We start from the raw sequence: 21322 nt of genomic DNA, 5'->3' as shown, positions 1-21322 counted from the left end.
AATCAAGTAGATGAGGGAACTGGCTGCTTTATATGATGTTAACGTAAACAAATGAGTGCAAACATTGTTCTCTTTGCGTTCAACTATAAAAGATGGAAAGCAGCAGCTGGTGGTGTCTTTCTGAAGCTTTCAACCACAGACACAATTGCCTAACAGCAACTTAGAGACAATGGTATTCCATAAACTAAGGTGAAGCCATATGGGGAGATGAGACCCATCTCATCCATCCTGAGATTTGTGGACACACACACACACACACACACACTACCTCACACCCCACACACCCTTTATCCTTAGATTTGTATGAATCTTTATCCACAGATTTGAAATGCACCATTTTTCGACACCACTGCCTACCAGGAAACTGTGCTGAGCTGAAGATAAGAAAAATACCCCACACCTTGGACCATTTCCTTTCACATCATTTTTATTGTGCATTTACTGTACAAGAAGATAAGTTTTATGATGCCATTTTCATTTAAGTTTTCCGTGTACTTTGACTCCATTTAACTGTCATTAGCCTCTGCTGTCCTTCTCCTGCCTCTCATTAGTCCCTTTCCTCTTTGTAATAAATTCATTTTCTATTTTCATGGTGTGTGTGTGTGTGTACTCATGTGCATGTGTATTTTAGGTTCCACATATGAGATAAAATATGGTATTTGTGAGATTGGGTTGTTTTGTTTAACATGAAGATCCACAGTTACATACATATATTTTCCTATAAATAACAATTTTACTTTTCTTTATGGCTGAATAAAACTCTTTTGTGTATGTGACAATTGATCATAATTGTTAGCTTGATGACATAAGAAATAGGGTACCTCTGCCAGGGAAGTAAGTAGGCTAATTACAGACTTTCATTTCTTTCTCCTCCAAGTAAACTTTTCCAGCCTCATGCCCAGCTCTGCAACCGAATGCCTGTTGCAGCCACCTCCCCCAGCCTGTCTCTATCTCCAACTGATTCCCCAGATCTCAGGTCCATTCTCGTGCTGACCTCCAACTCCAGCAGGCATTTTCTAAGAATTCACAGGCCACTCCTACCAGGGAAAGAGGTAGGCTAATTTCATATTTTTCCCCTCCAGTGCTCCAACTTCAATCATCCAGTCTCATCCTCAGCTCTCTAGAAGACTTTCTTTTGTTCTTTCTCCCAACTCCAAGCCCTCATTCCCAGGGGACTAACTAATCAGATCCTGGTGGAACACCCAAGTTTCTGCCTTTTTGATAAGCCTCCACAATAACCCAGCCCTTTCCAATTCTTATGTGTCAGCTCCCAACAACCAGAAAGACACTGATTTGGAGCCACCAGTGGTCAGACTGTCAAAAACCCAAAAGCTGTTCCTATAGACAACACATGGTAGACAACACATGGCCATCCGACTCTTCTAAGAACCTGCGAGTATACAAAAACCAAGGAACAAAACACACACCCAAAAAAAGTAAGACTGGATATCAGCACCTAGAATTACCAACACCCAATCCCAGATGCCTAGAAGCCATTATAAAAACAACCAGCAACATCCAGGACAACATGACTACACTAGAGCAAAACCAATCCTAGTACAGCAAGCCTTAAGAATTTCAACATATTTGAAGCACAAATAAAGGACCAGTAAACAGCCTTTATAAATATGATAGAAGTATTACAAGGAGAAAACAAAAAAAAAATCCATAAAGAAATCTGTGAAAGCACAAGCCATGGAAAGCTCTAAATAAACCTGTTTAAGTCCATTCCAGAAAGTGGAAATATAATCAATAAAGAAAATGCAAATGGAATTTGAAACTGAAAAATTTTTTATTGATATATTTATTTACATTTCAAATGATTTCCCCTTTTCTAGCCCCCCACTTCCCAAAAGTCCTGTAAGCCCTCTTCTCTTCCCCTGTCCTCCCACCCACCCCTGGAATCTGTTGGTAGCAAGCCTCACCAACAGAATATAAGAGATAGACTAGAGAATCATCGCATTGAAGACTTGATAGAAGAAATGTATATATTGGTTTAAAATGTCAATAAAAATGCTACTGGCACAAAATAGGCAGGAGATCTGGAACACTATGAAAAGAACAACTCTAAGAATAATAGTAATAAAAGAAAGCGAAAAAAACTCAGGTCAAGGGCAAAGAAAATATTTTCCACAAAATCATAAAGAAGATTTACCTAACTTAAAATCAAGGAGATGCCTAATAAAGTACAAGAAGCACAAAAAACACAAAATGACTGAATAAAAAAATAAATGTCTTTTCAACACATACCCAAAGGAATACACATATAGAATAAAGAAAAATATTAAAAATAACCACAATGGAAATCAATATGGTTGTTCCTCAGAAAACTGAGAATAGATTTACCTCAAGATCCTCTATAAAACTTTTAGGCACATACTCAAAGGATGTTTCATCCTACCACAAAGACATATGCTCAACTATGTTCATAGCATCTTTGTTCATAATAGAACACAACTGGAAGCAACTTAGATGTCCCACAACCAAAGAACAGATAAAGAAAATGAGGTATATTTACACAACTGAATGATACTCAGCTGTTGTTCTTTTTAATGACGCCATTGCAAGTAAATGGATGGAACTTGAAAAAAATCATCCTGAATGACGTTAACAAAGACCCCGAAAAACAAATATGATTTGTACTCACTTATAAGTTGGTATTACCTGTTAAGTAAAAGATAATTATGCTACCATCCACAGAACAAGGAAGGCTAAGTAACAAAAAAAGGCTCTAAGGGAGATACATGGATCTCTCTGGGAATGGGAAGTAGAATAGATTTTGCACATGGACTATGGACAGATGGAAATGGGAACAGGGGGGATTAAGTAGTGGGGAGAAGTAGAGGGAGAAAGTGTGGGGAGAGAAGTATTGGTATTGGAAGGCATTTGGGGGACAGTGTGGGAAAACCTGCCTCAGTAGAAACTCCTAGGATGCTACCACAATGACCCCAGTGAGGCCTCTTAGTAATGGAGAATAAGGAGCCTGAACCAGCTGTCTTATGTAACTAGGCAAGGCTTCTAGTGGTGTGACTTGTACACTAACCCAGTCAAGAACCTTTGACATACACTCAGTCCTGGCTGTAAGATTTGCTACCAAAAGGGTGTCTTAAAACTTGTGGGACTGGCCAATCCATGACTGGTCTATTAAGTCCATACCATAAAAGAGATCCCATGCCTGACACTGCCTGGGTAACCAGAACTAGAAGCTGGATATACAGTGACCCATGGGAGAAGAATAAAGGAAAATAAAGAAATCAATAAGATAATTTCCAATGATATTTTGTTATACTTACAGGTCAGTGCCAAGCCCAGTTGTCATCAGAGGGGCTGGCTTCCTTTTGAAGCTGATGTGAACACATGCAGAGATCCATAGGCAAACATTATGTGGAGAGAGCCCAAACGAAGCTCTTCATCATGGCCTTCATCTTGGAGCTCAAGGAACCCTATGGAACAGGGCAGAAAGAATTGTAGGAGCCAGAGGGGTTGAGGATACCAGAAGAACAGAGCCCAAAGAATTAACTAAGCAGGGTTTACAGGAACTCATGGGATGAAGATGTAAATTGCAGATCCTGCATGAGACTACTCTAAACCCTCTACATATATTATGGATATTAGCTTAATGTTTTTGTGAGACTCCTAACTGTGGGAGTAGGGGTGACACTGACTCTTTTGTTTGTTCTTGGAATCTTTTTCCTCCAAAATTGTCTTATCAAACTTTGATATGAGGTTTTGTGCCTAGTTTTGTATATTATGTCATATTTGGTTGCACTCTATGGGAAGTCTGCTCTTTTCTGAAGGAAAACAGAGGAGGAATGGATCTGGAGAAGAGGAAAATTGGGACAGCAGAAGTGGTAGGTTTGGAAGGAGTGAAAATTGTGGCTGGGATGTATTGTATGAGAGAAGAATTTAAAAAACTGCAAGAGAAAAAGAGCAAGAAACAGAGAAAAGCAGAACTACTAAAACTAAACTTGACTTCTCAATTCAGACTCTAAAAGCCAAACAGCTGGACAGATGTGCTCCAGGCTCTAAGAGACCACAGATGCCAGCCCAGACAACTATATCCACAAAAATTTTCAATTACTATATATAAAGAAAATAAGACATTCCATGATACAACCAAATGTAAGCAATATCAATCTACAAATTTCGTCTTTTAGAAAGTGCTAGAAGGTAAATTTCAAGAGGTTAACAACATATAAGAAAGGAAATAAATAATTTTAGACCAGCAAAGTCCAAAGGATGGAAAACTCACCCTCATACACACACCATTCCCACCACTACCACTACCACCACCATCAACACCACCACCACCAACAACTACAACACCAATACCACCACTACCACCAGCAGCCAAAAAATAACAGGAGGAAACAATTGTTGGTCATTGATATCTCTAAAATCAACAGTCTGAATTCTCCAATTACACAAACAGAATGAATGCAAAAATAGAATTTATCCTTCTGCTGCACAGCCCCCCAAAATCCCACACAATTCAATATCAAGAATAAATATCACCTAAAGGTAAAGGGTTGAAAACAAGATATACCAATCAAATAGAGCTAAGAAACCAGCTGATGTAGCCATTTTAATATCTCAGGAAAATTGATTTCAAAGCAAAATGAATCAAAGAGTAGGGAAGGACATGACAACTCGAAAAATTCACCAAAGGAACATTGTAATTCTTAATATCTATGCCCAAAACAAGAATACACATACTTGAAAAAGAAACATTTGCATAGCATAAATCCCATATTGACCTACATAAACTGATAGCAGGAGAACTTGATACCACTATTTCACCAAAAGATATGTTTTATAGACAAAAATTAAACAGAGAATTTCTGGATCTAACTGAAGTTATAAATCAAATGGACCTAATAGATACTTACAGAATATTTTACTCCAATATAAAAGAATATACCTTCCTCTCAGAACCTCATGAAAATTTCTCCAAAACTGACCACATCCTCAGACACAAAGCTAGTCTCAACAGGTAAGAGTAAGTCAAAATAGCACCTTCCATCCTATCTGACCACAACAAATTAAAGCTGGATATCAAGAACAACAGAAACAAGCATGAGAAAAGTTATAAGCTGGTGGAGACTAGATAACTTTCTAATGAACCAACTATTCAAAATATAAAAGAAGAAAGAAAGCAATGGCTTTCTAGAATGAATTAACATGAATACACCACATACCCAAACCTATGGCATTCAATGAAGGCAATTCTAAAAGGCAAGTTCATAGCACTAAGGTCCTACTAAAGAAAAAAAAAACTTGGAGAGATCTAGATCTCATGCAAGCAACTTAACGGCACACCTAAAGTTCTAGAACAAATGAGTACATAAATATATAATAAAAAACAAACACGCCCAATAGGAGTAGATGGCAAGAAATAATCAAACTTGTGGAATAAATTAATAAAATAGAAACAAACAAAAACCAAAGCAGATTAAAAACACCAAACAATGGAATAAATGAAATAAAGAGGAAACCAAACAGAGTGCCTGCACAGGGCCTGCACAGGTCTGTACCAGGTCCTCTTCATTTTTCTTTCTTTCTTTTTTTTTTGTTTAATTTTTTTTTATTCGAAATATTTTTTATTTATATTTCAAATGATTTCCCCTTTTCTAGCCCCCCCCACACCCCGAAAGTCCCGTAAGCCCCCTCTCTCCCCCTGTCCTCCCACCCACCGCTTCCCACTTCCCCGTTCTGGTTTTGCTGAATACTGTTTCACTGAGTCTTTCCAGAACAAGGGGGCCACACTTCCTTTCTTCTTGTACCTCATTTGATGTGTGGATTATGTTTTGGGTATTCCAGTTTTCTAGGTTAATATCCACTTATTAGTGAGTGCATACCATGATTCACCTTTTGACTCTGGGTTACCTCACTTAGTATGATGTTCTCTAGCTCCATCCATTTGCCTAAGAATTTCATGAATTCATTGTTTCTAATGGCTGAATAGTACTCCATTGTGTAGATATACCACATTTTTTGCATCCACTCTTCTGTTGTGGGATACCTGGGTTCTTTCCAGCATCTGGCAATTATAAATAGGGCTGCTATGAACATAATAGAGCATGTATCCTTATTACATGGTTGGGAATCCTCTGGGTATATGCCCAGGAGTGGTATAGCAGGATCTTCTGGAAGTGAGGTGCCCAGTTTTCGGAGGAACCGCCAGACTGATTTCCAGAGTGGTTGTACCAATTTGCAACCCCACCAGCAGTGGAGGAGTGTTCCTCTTTCTCCACACCCTCTCCAACACCTGCTGTCTCCTGAATTTTTAATCTTAGCCATTCTGACTGGTGTAAGGTGAAATCTCAGGGTTGTTTTGATTTGCATTTCCCTAATGACTAATGAATTTGAGCATTTTTTAAGATGCTTCTCTGCCATCCGAAGTTTTTCAGGTGAGAATTCTTTGTTTAACTCTGTACCCCATTTTTAATAGGGTTGTTTGGTTTTCTGGAGTCTAACTTCTTCAGTTCTATATATATATTGGGCATTAGCCCTCTATCTGATGTAGGATTGGTGAAGAACTTTTCCCAATTTGTTGGTTGCTGATTTGTCCTCTTGATGGTATTCTTTGCCTTACAGAAACTTTGTAATTTTATGAGGTCCCATTTGTCAATTCTTGCTCTTAGAGCATAAGCTATTGGTGTTCTGTTCAGAAACTTTCTCCCTGCACCGATGTCCTCAAGGGTCTTCCCCATTTTCGTTTCTATTAGCTTCAGAGTGTCTGGCTTTATGTGGAGGTCCTTGATCCATTTGGATTTGAGCTTAGTACAAGGAGACAAGGATGGATCAATTCGCATTTTTCTGCATGCTGACCTCCAGTTGAACCAGCACCATTTGTTGAAAAGGCTATCTTTTTTCCATTGGATGTTTTCAGCCTCTTTGTCAAGGATCAAGTGGCCGTAGGTGTGTGGGTTCATTTCTGGATCTTCAATCCTGTTCCGTTGATCCTCCTGCCTGTCACTGTACCAATACCATGCAGTTTTTAACACTATTGCTCTGTAGTATTGCTTGAGGTCAGGGATACTGATTCCCCCAAACCTTCTTTTGTTGCTGAGAATAGTTTTAGCTATCCTGGTTTTGTTGTTATTCCAGATGAATTTGATAATTGCTCTTTCTAACTCTGTGAAGAATTGAGTTGGGGTTCTGATGGGTATTGCATTGAATCTGTATATTGCTTTTGGCAAAATGGCCATTTTAACTATATTGATTCTACCGATCCATGAGCATGGGAGGTTTTCCCATTTTTTTGAGGTCTTCTTCCATTTCCTTCTTCAGAGTCTTGAAGTTCTTGTCATACAGATCTTTCACATGTTTGGTAAGAGTCACCCCAAGATACTTTATACTGTTTGTGGCTATTGTGAAGGGGGTCATTTCCCTAATTTCTTTCTCAGCCTGCTTATCCTTTGAGTATAGGAAGGCCACTGATTGGCTTGAGTTGATTTTATAACCTGCCACTTTGCTGACGTTTATCAGCTGTAGGAGTTCTCTAGTGGAATTTTTGGGTCACTTATGTAGACTATCATGTCATCTGCAAATAATGATAGTTTGACTTCTTCCTTTCCAATTTGTATTCCTTTGACCTCCTTATGTTGTCGAATTGCCTGAGCTAGTACCTCAAGTACAATATTGAAAAGATAAGGAGAAAGGGGGCAGCGCTGTCTAGTCCCTGATTTTAGTGGGATTGCTAAAATCAAGTTTCTCTCCATTTAGTTTGATGCTGGCTTCCGGTTTGCTGTATATTGCTTTTACTATGTTTAGGTATGGGCCTTGAATTCCTGTTCTCTCCAAGACTTTAAGCATGAAAGGATGCTGAATTTTGTCAAATGCTTTTTCAACATCCAATGAAATGACCATGTGATTTTTTTCTTTGAGTTTGTTTATGTAGTGGATTGCATTGATGGATTTCTGTATATTGAACCAACCCTGCATTCCCGGGATAAAGCCTACTTGATCATGGTGGATGATCATTTTGATGTGTTCTTGGATTCGGTTGGCAAGAATTTTATTGAGTATTTTTCCATCGATGTTCATAAGGGAAATTGGTCTGAAGTTCTCTTTCTTTGTTGGATCGTTGTGTGGTTTTGGTATCAGCATAATTGTGGCTTCGTAGAAGGAATTGGGTAGTGTTCCTTCTGTTTCTATTTTGTGGAATAGTTTGAAGAGTATTGGTGTTAACTCTTCTTTGAAGGTCTGATAGAATTCTGCACTGAAACCATCTGGTCCTGTGCTTTTTTTGGTTGGAAGACTTTCTATGGCTCCTTCTATTTCTTTAGGCATTATGGGACTGTTTAGATGATCTATTTGGTCCTGATTTAATTTTGGTATTTGGTAACTGTCAAGGAAATTGTCCATTTCCTCCAGATTCTCCAGTTGTGTTGAGTACAGGCTCTTGTAGTAGGATCTGATGATTTTTTGATTTCCTCAGTTTCCGTTGTTATAACTCCCTTTTCATTTCTAAGTTTGTTAATTTGGATACTTTCTCTGTGCCCTTTGGTCAGTCTGGCTAAGGGTTTATCTATCTTGTTGATTTTCTCAAAGAACCAGCTCCTGGATTTGTTGATTTTTTGTATGGTTCTCTTTGTTTCTACTTGATTGATTTCAGCCCTGAGTTTGATGATTTCCTGCCTTTTATTCCTCCTGGGTGAAATAGCTTCTTTTTGTTCCAGGGCTTTCAGGTGTGTCATTAAGCTGGTAATGTATGCTCTCTCCATTTTCTTTTTGGAGGCACTCAGGGCTATGAGTTCTCCTCTTAGCACTGCTTTCATTGTGTCCCATAGATTTGGGTATGTTGTGTCTTCATTTTCATTGTGTTCTAAAAAGTCTTTAATTTCTTTATTTCTTCCTTGACCATGGTATCATTGAGTAGAATATTGTTCAATTTCCAAGTGTATGTGGGTTTTCTGTTGTTTTTGTTGCTATTGAAGACCACTTTTACTCCATAGTGATCTGATAGGAGGCATGGGATTAGTTCGATCTTCTATTATTTGTTGAGGTTTGTCTTGTGACCAATTATATGGTCGATCTTGGAGAAGGTACCATGAGGTGCTGAGAAAAAGGTATATTCTTTGGCTTTAGGATAGAATGTTCTATATATATCTGTTAAATCTAATTGGTCCAAAGCTTCAATTAGTTTCATTGTGTCCCTGTTTAGTTTCTGTTTTCCTGATCGACGGTCCATTGAGGAAAGTGCAGTGTTGAAGTCACCCACAATTATTGTGTTAGGTGCAATGTGTGCTTTGAGCTTTAATAAAGTTTCTTTTACAAAAGAGGGTGCCCTTGCATTTGGAGCATAGATGTTCAGGATTGAGAGTTCTTCTTGTTGTATTTTTCCTTTGACCAGCAAGAAGTGTCCCTCAGAGTCTCTTTTGATGACTTTGGGTTGAAAGTCAATTTTATCTGATATTAAAATGGCTACTCCAGCTTGTTTCCTGTGACCATTTGCTTGTAAAATTGTCTTCCAGCCTTTTACTCTAAGGTAGTGTTTGTCTTTGACCCTGAGGTGTGTTTCCTGTAAGCAGCAAAATGTAGGGTCCTGTTTACGTATCCAGTCAGTTAGTCTATGTCTTTTTATTTGGGGCATTGATTCCATTGATGTTAAGAGATATTAAGGAATAGTAATTGTTACTTCCTGTCATTTTTGACGTTATTTTTAAAATTTGATTGGTTAACTTCTTTTGGGTTTGATGAAAGGTTACTATCTTGCTTTTTCCAGGGTGAAGCTTCCCTCCTTGTTTTGGTGTTTTCTTCCTATTATCCTTTGTAGGGCTGGGTTTGTGGATAGATATTGGGTAAACTTGGTTTTGTCACGGAATATCTTAGTTTCTCCATCTAAGGTGATTGAGAGTTTTGCTGGATATAGTAGTTTTGGCTGGCATTTGTGTTCTCTTAGAGTCTGCATGAGATCAGCCCAGGATCTTCTAGCCTTCATAGTCTCAGGTGAAAAGTCTGCTGTGATTCTGATAGGTCTTCCTTTATATGGTACTTGGCCTTTTTCTCTTACTGCCTTTAATATTCTTTCTTTGTTTAGTACATTTGGTGTTTTGATTATTATGTGACATGCTGGTAAAGGAGAATTGGGTTCAGATGTTGCCATATTGTCTTGATTTCTGTTAGTGACGTTCCTGCGTCTGCCTTTTGCATCTAGTTCTCACTGGTGTTAGTTGGTGTTGTCAATGCTGGACTCACCAGTGTAAGCTGCCCCTTCCCAGGTGGCCTCTGGTGCACAGCTTACCTCCTGCACTGCCTGGAGACAGGGTGTTGTTGTCCAGGCTGTTCAGACCCTGAAGTAGGCACCTGAAGGCTCCCGCTGGGGCCCGCTGGATTCACTGGAGCACACCGACTTCTCCCCGCTGGCCGCCCGGAAGCCCCTCTTGCCTCTTTCAGGACCTGGAGATGTGATGTTGCTGCCCAGGCTGATCTGGATCCGAAAGCGGAGAGGTCTGGGGGCTACCGCCAGAGGCCTCAGGACTGAAGCCTAAGCCCCTCTTCATTTATATTATAGTTTCTAGTTTAGAGGTTTTACGGGATTCCCAAGTGTGTTAACAAGTGAATTTCTGGTTCTCATGTCTTTTATTGGGCTCTGTTCCTTCTGTTGTCTTGTCCAACTTTGATATAATAGTTTTTGTTTTATTCTTTTTTTAATTTATTGACATATTGTTTATTTACATTTCAAATGATTTACCCTTTTCTGGTTCCCCACTCCCCGCAAGTCCCATAAGCCCTCTTCCCTCCTCCTGTTCCTCCATCCACCCCTTCCCGCTTCCCTGTTCTGGAATTCTTAGAGTCTTGCACTGAGTCTTTCCAGAACCAGGGGCCACTCCTCGATTCTTTTTGGACATCATTTAATTTGTGGATTATGTCTTGGGTATTCAAAGTTTTAGGCTAATATCCACTTATCAGTGAGTGCATACCATGATTGATCTTTTGAGACTGGGTTACCTCACTTAGTATGATGTTCTCCAGCTCCATCCATTTGTCTAGGAATTTCATGAATTCAATTTTTTTAATGACTGAATAGTACTCCATTGTGTAAATATACCACATTTTTTTGTATCCATTCCTCTGTTGAAGGACACCTGGGTTCTTTCCAACTTCTGGCTACTACAAATAGGGCTGCTATGAACATAGTGGAGCATGTGTTCTTATTGCATGCTGAAGGATCCTCTGGATATATGCCCAGGAGAGGTATAGCAGGGTCCTCTGGAAGTCACATGTCCAGTTTTCTGAGGAACCTCCAGACTGATTTCCACAGTGGATGTACCATCTTACAGCCCCACCAGCAGTGGAGGAGTGTTCCTCTTTCTCCACATCCTCGCCAACACCTGCTGTCTCCTGAGTTTTTGACTTTAGCCATTTTGACTGGTGTGAGGTGAAATCTCAGGGTTGTTATGGCTTATTTTGTGACATTTTAAAAGCCTATGGAGGAATGAATGAATGAATGAATGAATGATGTATCAAATGAATAAAACCCTAGTGATAAAGGTGAAGGTTACCAACTAGACTTCAATGTGTATTATCTGGAAGATGAAAAGGATGAGTTTTCTCCAATGAAATGAATGACACTGTGTATAGCAAATGCTCCAGTACAGGCTTCATGTTCAAGAGTAGTTGGCCATCAAATAATGGATTCAGCAGGTTTTTGTTTTCGTTGTTAATGTTTGTTTGTCGTAGGTTATTTTTTTTCCCTTTGGAAGATCTATTTTCTTTCTAGTCTTTGTTCTTATATTGGATTTGCTTTGTTGTTTTTTATTGTTGTTGTTGTTTTTCTTTGAGAAAGAATTTAAATTTGGGTGGGTAGGAAGTAGGAGTGTACCCAGACAAAGAGGGTGAGGAAATAATATGATCTAAATATTTTTAAATTTAAAATATTTCATATAAAATATGTAAATGAATATTATATAATAAGAATATGTGTATGAATCTATTATATATAATAGATTATATATGTAATACATAATAGATTATATTACACATTATCTATTGCATATTATCTATGTAATATTTTAATATACTAATATAATATGATATGTAATATATTAATGTATATGTATGGAAAGAAGAAAGAAATACTAGGATATTTAGTGAGATATGAACTTGAATGTGTGTTGGGGTGATATGTTAATTGATTGTAGAAAGCCCACACTGAGTGGGCCTTAACAGAAAGTGGGAAAGGAGAGAGCTAACTAAACACCAGCTTTGCTTTTCTTACTGCATGATCAGTGCTGTGGATGACATGCTTCTGCTACCATGCTTTGCCTGCTGAGACAGACTACACTCCTCAGAAGTTTGAGACTGCTGTAAGCATGCCTGCCATGAGCTCACACACACACACACACACACACACACACACACACACACACACACGTATATATATATATACTCTACAGTGTCATAATTTATCCAATGATAGTCCATTTACCAGCTCTGTTAGTTTCATTGGGCATCATTTCACTCGTGATCCCAATTGGAATACTTTCATTCCTGTCAGAACACTTATGTGAACCTGAGTGACTCAAAGGCAAGTGCATAGCTGAAGAGTACTACCCTAATATGAGTGACAGCTCAAGAAGACTGCATCACTGAAGAAATCTAATACTCCATTATCTTCCCACCACCTCCTAAATACACTTAGACCCTGTGCTAGCTAGTCTTATATCAACTTGACACAAAAACCAGAGTTATCTGAAAGGAGAAAATCTCAATTAAGAAAATGCATGTATAATATCCCATTGTTAAGCATTTTAATGCTCTGTGGTTGATGGGGAGTCCACTGTGGGTGGCTGAATCCCTGAGCTAGTGGTCTTAGGTTCTATAAGAAAGCTATCAGAGCAAGTCAGGGGGAGCAAGCCAATAAGCAGCACCTTATTGTGCTGTGGTCTCTGCATCAGCTTCTGCTTGCATTTTATAGCCCTGCTTGAGTCTTGGCTTGTTTCAGGGATAAACTGTGATGTGGAAAAGTATAAGCAGGATAAACCCTTTCCTCCCCAGCTTGCTTTTGGTCATAGAAGTCATAAAAGACCCACAAGGGCAGATGCAACTGGAAGATGTATGTGGTGTAGAAATTCATATCACTTTCTTGCGATCAATCTCTCCTTTCCTTTTATGGGTGCTTTGAAAGCTGTAGTACCATCACCACATACCCACTTAATCCTGCATTATTTTTCTTATTTTATTGACCATGCTTGTTTCAAGTTGGCATAAAACTTGTAAAGACTGACTGTATGCGCTCCACATTTTCTTTCCAAGACTGTTTGTTATACAAGATGAATTTATTTTTGAGACATGGTTTCTCTGTATAGCCCTGGATATACAGGACTTCCTAGCCCAGGCTGGCCTCAAACTCAGAAATCTGCATGCCTCTGTCTCCCAAGTGCTGGGATTAAAGGCATACACCACCACTACCCTGCTTTACAAGATGATTTAATGAAGAAAACGCATCAATGAATATGAAATGTAGTGCATGTGGAGGTAAACTACTCCATGAGCATGCACTTTTCTAGGTAAAAAATGTTTATTCGTATGCCAATTTATCCTTAAAAATTTGAAGATATAAATATTTGAACATTATACATCCTTAGGGTCTCCAGGGCAGTAACTGAGAGCTTTGATTTTGTAATTAAAGAAAATATTTTAATATAGTGACATTGTGAAACATGTTTAATACCCCTTAAGCATAATAGGAAATAATAGCTTAAAGGCATAGCTTAAGCACATCTATCAGTTAACAAATGTATATGGATGCCAGTGCGTTTCTATTATTCAAGTTGTGGGAGACAGTGAATAATATGCTATCATTTATTACAGAAAGGTTAGTCTTAGTCACAACTATTTCTAAGGACACTGCCAGTCACATGTAAGCATCTTGAAATGTATGTCATTTGTTAACATTTGATCAGGTAATGCTGTTGTTTGTCCTACTTAGAACTCAGATTTGCAGGACGAGAAGAAGCCTTGTTATCCTGGGAATGAGAGCATCACTAAGCTGTAAACTGTGGAAGTTTAAAGATATAAAGGGTCAAAGAGACAAATTCCACAGGACATGGAGGCAGAACCACTGTAAAGCATAAACAAGCAAACATTCCAAAAACTGAGGTGAAAACGCAAGATAATACTATGTTTAAATCGTTTGTGTGGATTTCAGTGATTGCTGCATGATTCTTAACTATGTGAATTTTATTACAGTGAAAAATATTAAAGATTGCTCTACTATATTACTTCTCATCAAAATGACATGTTGAATGTTCTTTATTGGGCATGTTCTTAAGAGTTACAAGTTTTGGCCTGTAACACTATATCTCTGGGATTTTAAATCTCAGAGGAAATATGCAAGTCCAAATGGATACTTTATAATTAAGACTGTGAGATAAACTCTATTGCAGAATTTGGAGGGCTCTGTATCCATGGGTTCCCACATCAGCCTTGACCTTTGGTATGTAAGAAATGTCAGTGAACTCTTTGTATCCACATGGAGACACAGCTTTAGAAAAATGAAAAGCAGCTTCTTTGAAATATCTGGCTGCTTTATCATATGCCTGAAAGTAATGATGTTTTAAAAGTGGGCTAAATATCATGTTTTTTTTTTAAGGACATCAAGGGGTGTTATGGTATCTGGTATATATGAGTTACAATCTTAATTGCAAGTTGGGGCTTGACTTTGAAATAAATAGAAAATCCCAAGACATTTATTCCCTGTTTTTATTTAAGGATATCTTCAGTTCCAGAAAATTCCTAAGAATAGGTTTAATTTTGCATTTCATTTTGAAGAGTACCAAGCATTTAAAATAGCAGAGCATTCCTAACTAGTACCTGAAGTAGACATTTTTGATTTCTATGGAGACTTAGTTGTGTCATGTGAATTTTTTTGTTTTTACCTTTTGTTTTTGTTTTGGAAGCTGCCTTATGAGAAGATGTTTTTGCTTAAACTTGGAAAGATGTTTTGCTAAGAACAGACATATGATGTTTTTCTAGAGGCAGCCTGGACAAAGAGCATGTGATGTTTTGCTAGAGCAAATGTTTGAGAGAGCATATGATATTTAGAAAGGATATAAATATAGCCCAATGGACAGTGGATGATGCTGGATGTTTTTGGTCATCATTTGTTGTGACTGCATAGAAAGAAACACACCAAAAAAGTCCCGGTAATGTTCTGGCAGCTTCTTGCTGCTTCCTCAGACTTGGGCCAATTGACTGAGCCTTGAAGTTTCTTCTGGGTCAATCTGCTTTTGCTGATTAGTAGATGGTGTTTGCAAGTGGATCAATCTGCCACTGCTGATTCATGTGTACTGAACTGCTGATATCTTGACAATGGATATTGGATTTGCTCCAAGGAAATATTTTGAAACAGGTTCAAATCCTCCTTTGTTCTATTAACCTTTCCTTTCCACTACCTGTGGTGGGTGGTGGGCTAGAAGGAATGCTAAAGCATTCAAGAACCCTTATTAAAAGTTGGTTTTGAAAAATCTGAGTCTACAGATACATCTCCAACAAAATTCCTGCATCTAAGTCTTAAGGATCATGGTGGAAACGGGGACAGAAAGATTGCAAGAGCCAGGAAGCAGAAGTTTCCTTTTTTTTTTTTTGGTTGTTGTTGTTTTGGTTTTGGTTTTTTTGTGAGATTGTGCTTCTAGAAATGCCAGGTGTTATACCCATAAAGTCTCATCAATGTGATGGACTGAACATGATCTGAACAAGGATGACAACTTTTATTTGTCAAATGTAATTGTTGTCTCAGAGGCTTGCTGCTTTATGATTTCACCCTTTTTGGTTCTTTCTGAACTCTGCTGCTTGGTTCAACTCAACTGTTCTGGCCCAAACTCCTCTCCAATTTGATTGATTCAATCCGGCTTCTCTTGGCTTCTCACTGAATTATTCTTCTTCGACTCAAACCAACTATGCTGATTTGTTTGAGAATCTTCTGCCTCCCTTATTCTCTGGCTTCAACTGCCCTTGCACAAACTCATTAAGTCAACTCTACTGTACTGAACTCATTGCACTGAATCCCAACTCAACTCTGCCTATCTGAACTCCACTCTGAACAGCACCAAACCCAACTCTACTCAACAGAACTGACTGAACCTACTCTCTCCCTCTCCCTCTGTTGCTCTTAAATAGCTTTTCTCCTGGGAGTTGGGCATATTCTATCTCTGGATCATTCTTTCAAATCTTTCTCTGATTTGTCACTTTGCCCCTCAATTAGTGTCAGTTTAGGAGAATAAAGTTGTATAGTAAGGGTTCCAGCCAAAGAGATTAAAGGGCACATCTGAATTTCAGCCAGATCACACAAACCTAGAAGGTCTTTGGATTTGATCAGAGCAAGTGGCATGCTGCTGGATTAAAATTCTTCTACAGACAAAAATAGATATGCTAATGTAGACAGGAGAAAGCCCAGGAGGCCTCAAGCTGACAAAGGACTACATCTAAAGAATCCTGAAAATAGAAAAAAAAATATCAGTGTAAAGCACACCAATTAGATTTTAGTATCAAATGATGAGCCCTGAAAACATATGCACAAGTAACATTATATACATTGTGCAGGGTGTCTTCATTTAGTTAAGAATTTACAAGCTTACACATACTCACACACATACATTCATACACACATGTATAATATACATGCAATACAACAACATTTTTTTAAAGTGTGAGAAACTTTAAAAACAGAGCCAGGAAGGTTATGTGGGAGGGTTAAAAGGAATGAAAGAGAAGAAAGAAATGGTGCAATTTTATTATAATCACAAAACATACAGAAGTAATAAGTGAAACATGTTTGACTTTTGGCTCTAATAAGGTCTACTGGACTAAGTGTGCATGATAGGATTCCTCGGACAGACTGGAGCAAAGAGTAATGCTATAACACAATTCCTCTCCTAGATAAGCATTATTAGAACCATGAAAATGCAACACCTTATTTTTCCTCGTTGGTAATAGCATACCTACGAGGAAGGTATGTGCTGTCCTTGACTATGAAGTACACTTAGGAGAATGGGATTCATGACAGTCCTAGAACATGCATGCTTCCTATCTGGGTTATTTGCTTTCAATTTATTTCAGAGAAAGAAACTAGTATGCTCTCACCAGTCAATGTTGTTGATAGTTGCATCTGGCCCCTGATTTCTTCCCAAGGTTTTCTATCTCCAAAGTTGTCTCCCTTTGAGTTTTCTTAGTTGTTTCTACTTCTGATTTTAGATCCTGGATGGTTTTGCTTAGCTCCTTCACTTGCTTGTTTGTGTTTTCCTGTAATTCTTTAAGAGATTTTTGTGTCTCCTCTTTCATGACCTCAGCCTGTTGACCAAAGTTCTCCTGTATTTCTTTAAGTGATTTTGCATTTCCTCCTTATTGGCTTCTGTATTCTCCTGAATTTCTTTCAATGATTTTTGTGTTTGCCTTGTAAGGGCTTTTAACTTTTGATCCATTTTCTCCTGAATTTCTTTAAGAGATTTATTTATTCATGTGTTCCTGTAACAGCATCATGACCAGTGATTTTAAATCCAAATCTTGTTTTTCTGGTGTGTTGGGGTATCCAGGACATGCTGGTAATGAAGAATTGGGTTCTGATGCTGCCATATTGCCTTGATTTCTGTTAGTAACGTTGCTACATTTTTCTTTTGCCATATAGTTCTCACTGGTGCTAATTGGTCTTGTTGTCAATGCTGGACTCACCAGTGCAAGCTGCCTCTTCCCAGCTGGCCTCCAGGTACACAGCTGGCCTCCTGCACTGCCTGGAGATGCGGTGCTGTGGCCCAGGCTGTCCGAGATCCCGGGGAGGAAACCGGAAGGCTCCCACCAGCGGCCTCAGGACTGGATCCTCCACTCTGCAGGGCTGGACTCACCAGAGCATGCTGCTTCCTCCCAGCCGGCCTCTGGTTGCACAGCTGGCCTCTTGCACAGCCTGGAGACGGGGCTTCTCTGTCTAATCTCATAAATGAGAACACGCTGAAGGCCGTAGAAGAAATGGGCTTCAAGCGCATGACGGAGATCCAGCATACAAGTATCAGGTCACTTCTGGAAGGCCGGGATCTTCTGGCAGCTGTGAAAACCCGCAGTGGTAAAACCCTTGCTTTCCTCATCCCTGGGATCAAGCTCATTGTCAAATTGAAGTTCATGCCCAGGAATGGGACAGGAGTCCTGATTCTCTCTCCTACCAAAGAACTGGCCATGGAGACCTTTGTTGTTGTTTTTTTTTCTTAGATATATTCTTTATTTACATTTCAAATGATTTCCCCTTTCCTGGTTCCACCCTCCCGAAAAGTCACCATAGGACCCCGTTATACCACTCCTGGGCATATACCCCAGCATGTAATAAGAACACACACTCCACTATGTTCATAGCAGCCCTATTTATAATAAGGCTGTAAAGAACCCTGTTGTCCCTCAAGGGAGGAATGGATACAGAAAATGTATACTTACACATTGGAATACTACTCAGCTATTAAAAACAATGAATTCAGGAAGACCTTTGGTATTCTTAAGGAACAATGACACACCACGTTCACACGTGTGGGCTGACCATGGGTGGCAGCAACAGGGCTGCTGAAGTGCAGAAGCTCCTCAGTGGGATCAACATCATCTTAGCCACACCAGGCCGCCTCCTAGACCACATGCAGAACACACCAGGATTTATATACAAGAACCTAGTGTCTGGTTATTAATGGGGCTGACCATATCTTGGATGTTGGGTTTGAAGAAGAATTAAAGCAAATTATTAAGCTTTTGCCAGCACATAGGGAAACCATGCTCCTTTCTGCCACACAAACTCGAAACATTGAAGACTTGGCAAGAATTTCTCTGAAAAAAAAAAGCCATTGTACGTGGGTGTTGATGAAGATAAAGAGCTGGCCACCATGGATGGCCTTGAGCAGGGATATGTTGTTTGTCCCTCTGAGAAGAGATTCCTTCTGCTTTTCACGTTCCTTAAGAAGAACCGGAAGAAGAAAGTGATGGCCTTCTTTTCATCTTGTATGTCTGTGAAATACTGCTTTGAGCTGCTGAACTGCATTGACCTTCCTGTCTTAGTCATTCACAGAAAGCAAAAGCAAATTAGGTGGACGACCACATTCTTCCAATTCTGCAATGCAGATTCAGGAATACTGCTGTGTACTGATGTGGCAGTCAGAGGGCTGGACATCCCTGAAGTGGACTGGGGTGTTCAGTTCGACCTTCCTGATGACCCCAAGGAATACATTCATCGTGTCAGTAGAACAGCCAGGGTCCTGAATGGAAGAGGGCATGCCCTGTTGATCCTGTGCCCCGAAGAGTTGGGTTTCCTTCGTTACTTGAAACAGTCCAAGGTTCCATTGAATCAGTTTGACTTTTCCTGATCTAAAGTTTCTGATACACAGTCTCAGCTGGAAAAACTGATGGAAAAGAACTGCTTTCTCCATAGGTCTGCCCAGGAAGCACACAATTCCTACATGTGACCATATGACGTCATCTCACTCTCTCAGCAGATCTTCAATGTGAACAGCTTAAATTTGCCTCAGGTTGCTCTGTCTTTTGGTTTTAAGGTCCCTCCTTTTGTTGATCTGAATGTGAGCAGCCATTATGGCAAGCTTAAAAAGAGAGGTGGTGGCGGGGGATTCGGCTACCAGAAAACCAAGACAGTGCAGAAGTCCAAGATCTTTAAACACATCAGTAAGAATCCAACAGACTGCAGGCAGTTCTCATACTGAATGATTGAATGATCTGCCTTCCGACCTGGACTGACTTAGCCCAATTCTCCCCACCCCCCGACACACACACACACACACACACAGTATCATTTAAATGGAACTTTTTATCACCCTTAGGATTTTTTGTCTTTTTTATGATGATAATACTTTATTTTTAAATACTTCCATAAAACTAAAAACAAAACAAAACAAAAAAATGTGTTTGACTAAATATCTTTCCAAACAGTTGAAAATAAGACTAAAACAGAACTAGATGCTGGTCCTCATCTATGGCTGTTTTGAAGTTGTCATAGATGGAATTTTGTAGGGCTAGCACAGATGTCTGTCAGTGTCTGTTCCCACCAGCTCCCACCCCATCATGACTGTCAAAGTAATTGTAAGGGGCTCTCTTTCATGTCTTATAAGCTCATTGTCCTTATCAAATAGTACTCTGGTTACTTCCTCATTAGCATGATAAGTGATTCTTGGTACTAGCCTCACACCCAAGCTGGGATCCAAATATATAATACTTCCCAAACTTGGATGGGGACTGCTCAATTGCCCAGGCTTCATATATACTTGGACAGATTATCAATTGCAACTTCATTCTTAATAGCCTCACATTGGAAACATTCAGCATCTCCTTCAACAGATGAATGGTTAAAATGAAGATAATATATATAATATATATTCATATATATATATATATATATATATATATATATATATATATATATATATATGTCATTGAAAAGTCCTAAGCAATAAAAAGAAAAAAAGTAAATGAACTAGCAAATGTAACAACAGAGCTCTATCCCCAAAGTCATAGAAGACTACATATCCATTCATAATTCATGGTTATTACAGAAATGAATATTATATTACAAATATTTGAGGATAAGGGAAACTGAGGCATGGCCAGAATATAGAAATCCAGCATGCTGGCCCTTGTGATGGCAAATGTTCTGTGTTCTAAGAAAGACTATTAGGGATGATAATGCCTTCCAGCTTTGTCGGGTTGAACCAGGAGAGAGAGAAAAGGACACCTGTGATTTCTCTCTTTTCTTTCAAATAACTTCTCATGGCATGATAAGTATTGTCAATAAAGTATTTAATATTAGAATATGACCAGAACACACGAAAAACCAAAAACATATATGAAACACATTTGTGAGCAATATTCATATCGTTTGCTGTTGAGATCTGTGTAGAAACTTGTTGGCCACATTAATCTTTTCTCTGCACTTATGTTTTCTGCATGCCAAAATTCATTTACCATTTATGTTTATTTTCAATGTAGTGGTAGATGTTACATACTGGTTTGATTATTAAAAACAGTATGTGAGTTTTATTTCTTCAGAATTAAAAATCCTAACATTTTATAACAACCGCAAGACTTTGTCCCAAAGGAACACCAACAAGCAAGCTTTATAGGTATAAACACCAAGTGGCATTAATTTGTTTAAGTAAGTCATGGCATGCAAACCATAGTCAGCAAAATGATATAAATTCTGTAAAAACTTTCCCATCTGTATGATAAAGCATAACAGTTATAAAATAAATAACTATACTCTGCTAATTAAATAAAAAAACTGACACTGTTATGGGAAAATAAGCCCTATATTCTGGAATTTAAATATTTTACTAAATGTATTATT

The 21322-nt window shown here is 38.7% G+C and overlaps 1 pseudogene; it reads left to right on the top strand.

Moving 5' to 3' along the window:
- Positions 1 to 3357: 3357 nt before the first annotated feature.
- On the top strand, positions 3358 to 19685 carry LOC127683683 (ATP-dependent RNA helicase DDX18-like; annotated as a pseudogene).
- Positions 19686 to 21322: the final 1637 nt, after the last annotated feature.

This window comes from Apodemus sylvaticus, chromosome 4 (assembly GCF_947179515.1).
Source record: "Apodemus sylvaticus chromosome 4, mApoSyl1.1, whole genome shotgun sequence".
Taxonomy (NCBI): domain Eukaryota; kingdom Metazoa; phylum Chordata; class Mammalia; order Rodentia; family Muridae; genus Apodemus; species Apodemus sylvaticus.
Note: the sequence above shows the minus strand (reverse complement) of the source record. Positions and strands in the feature narration are given on the sequence as shown.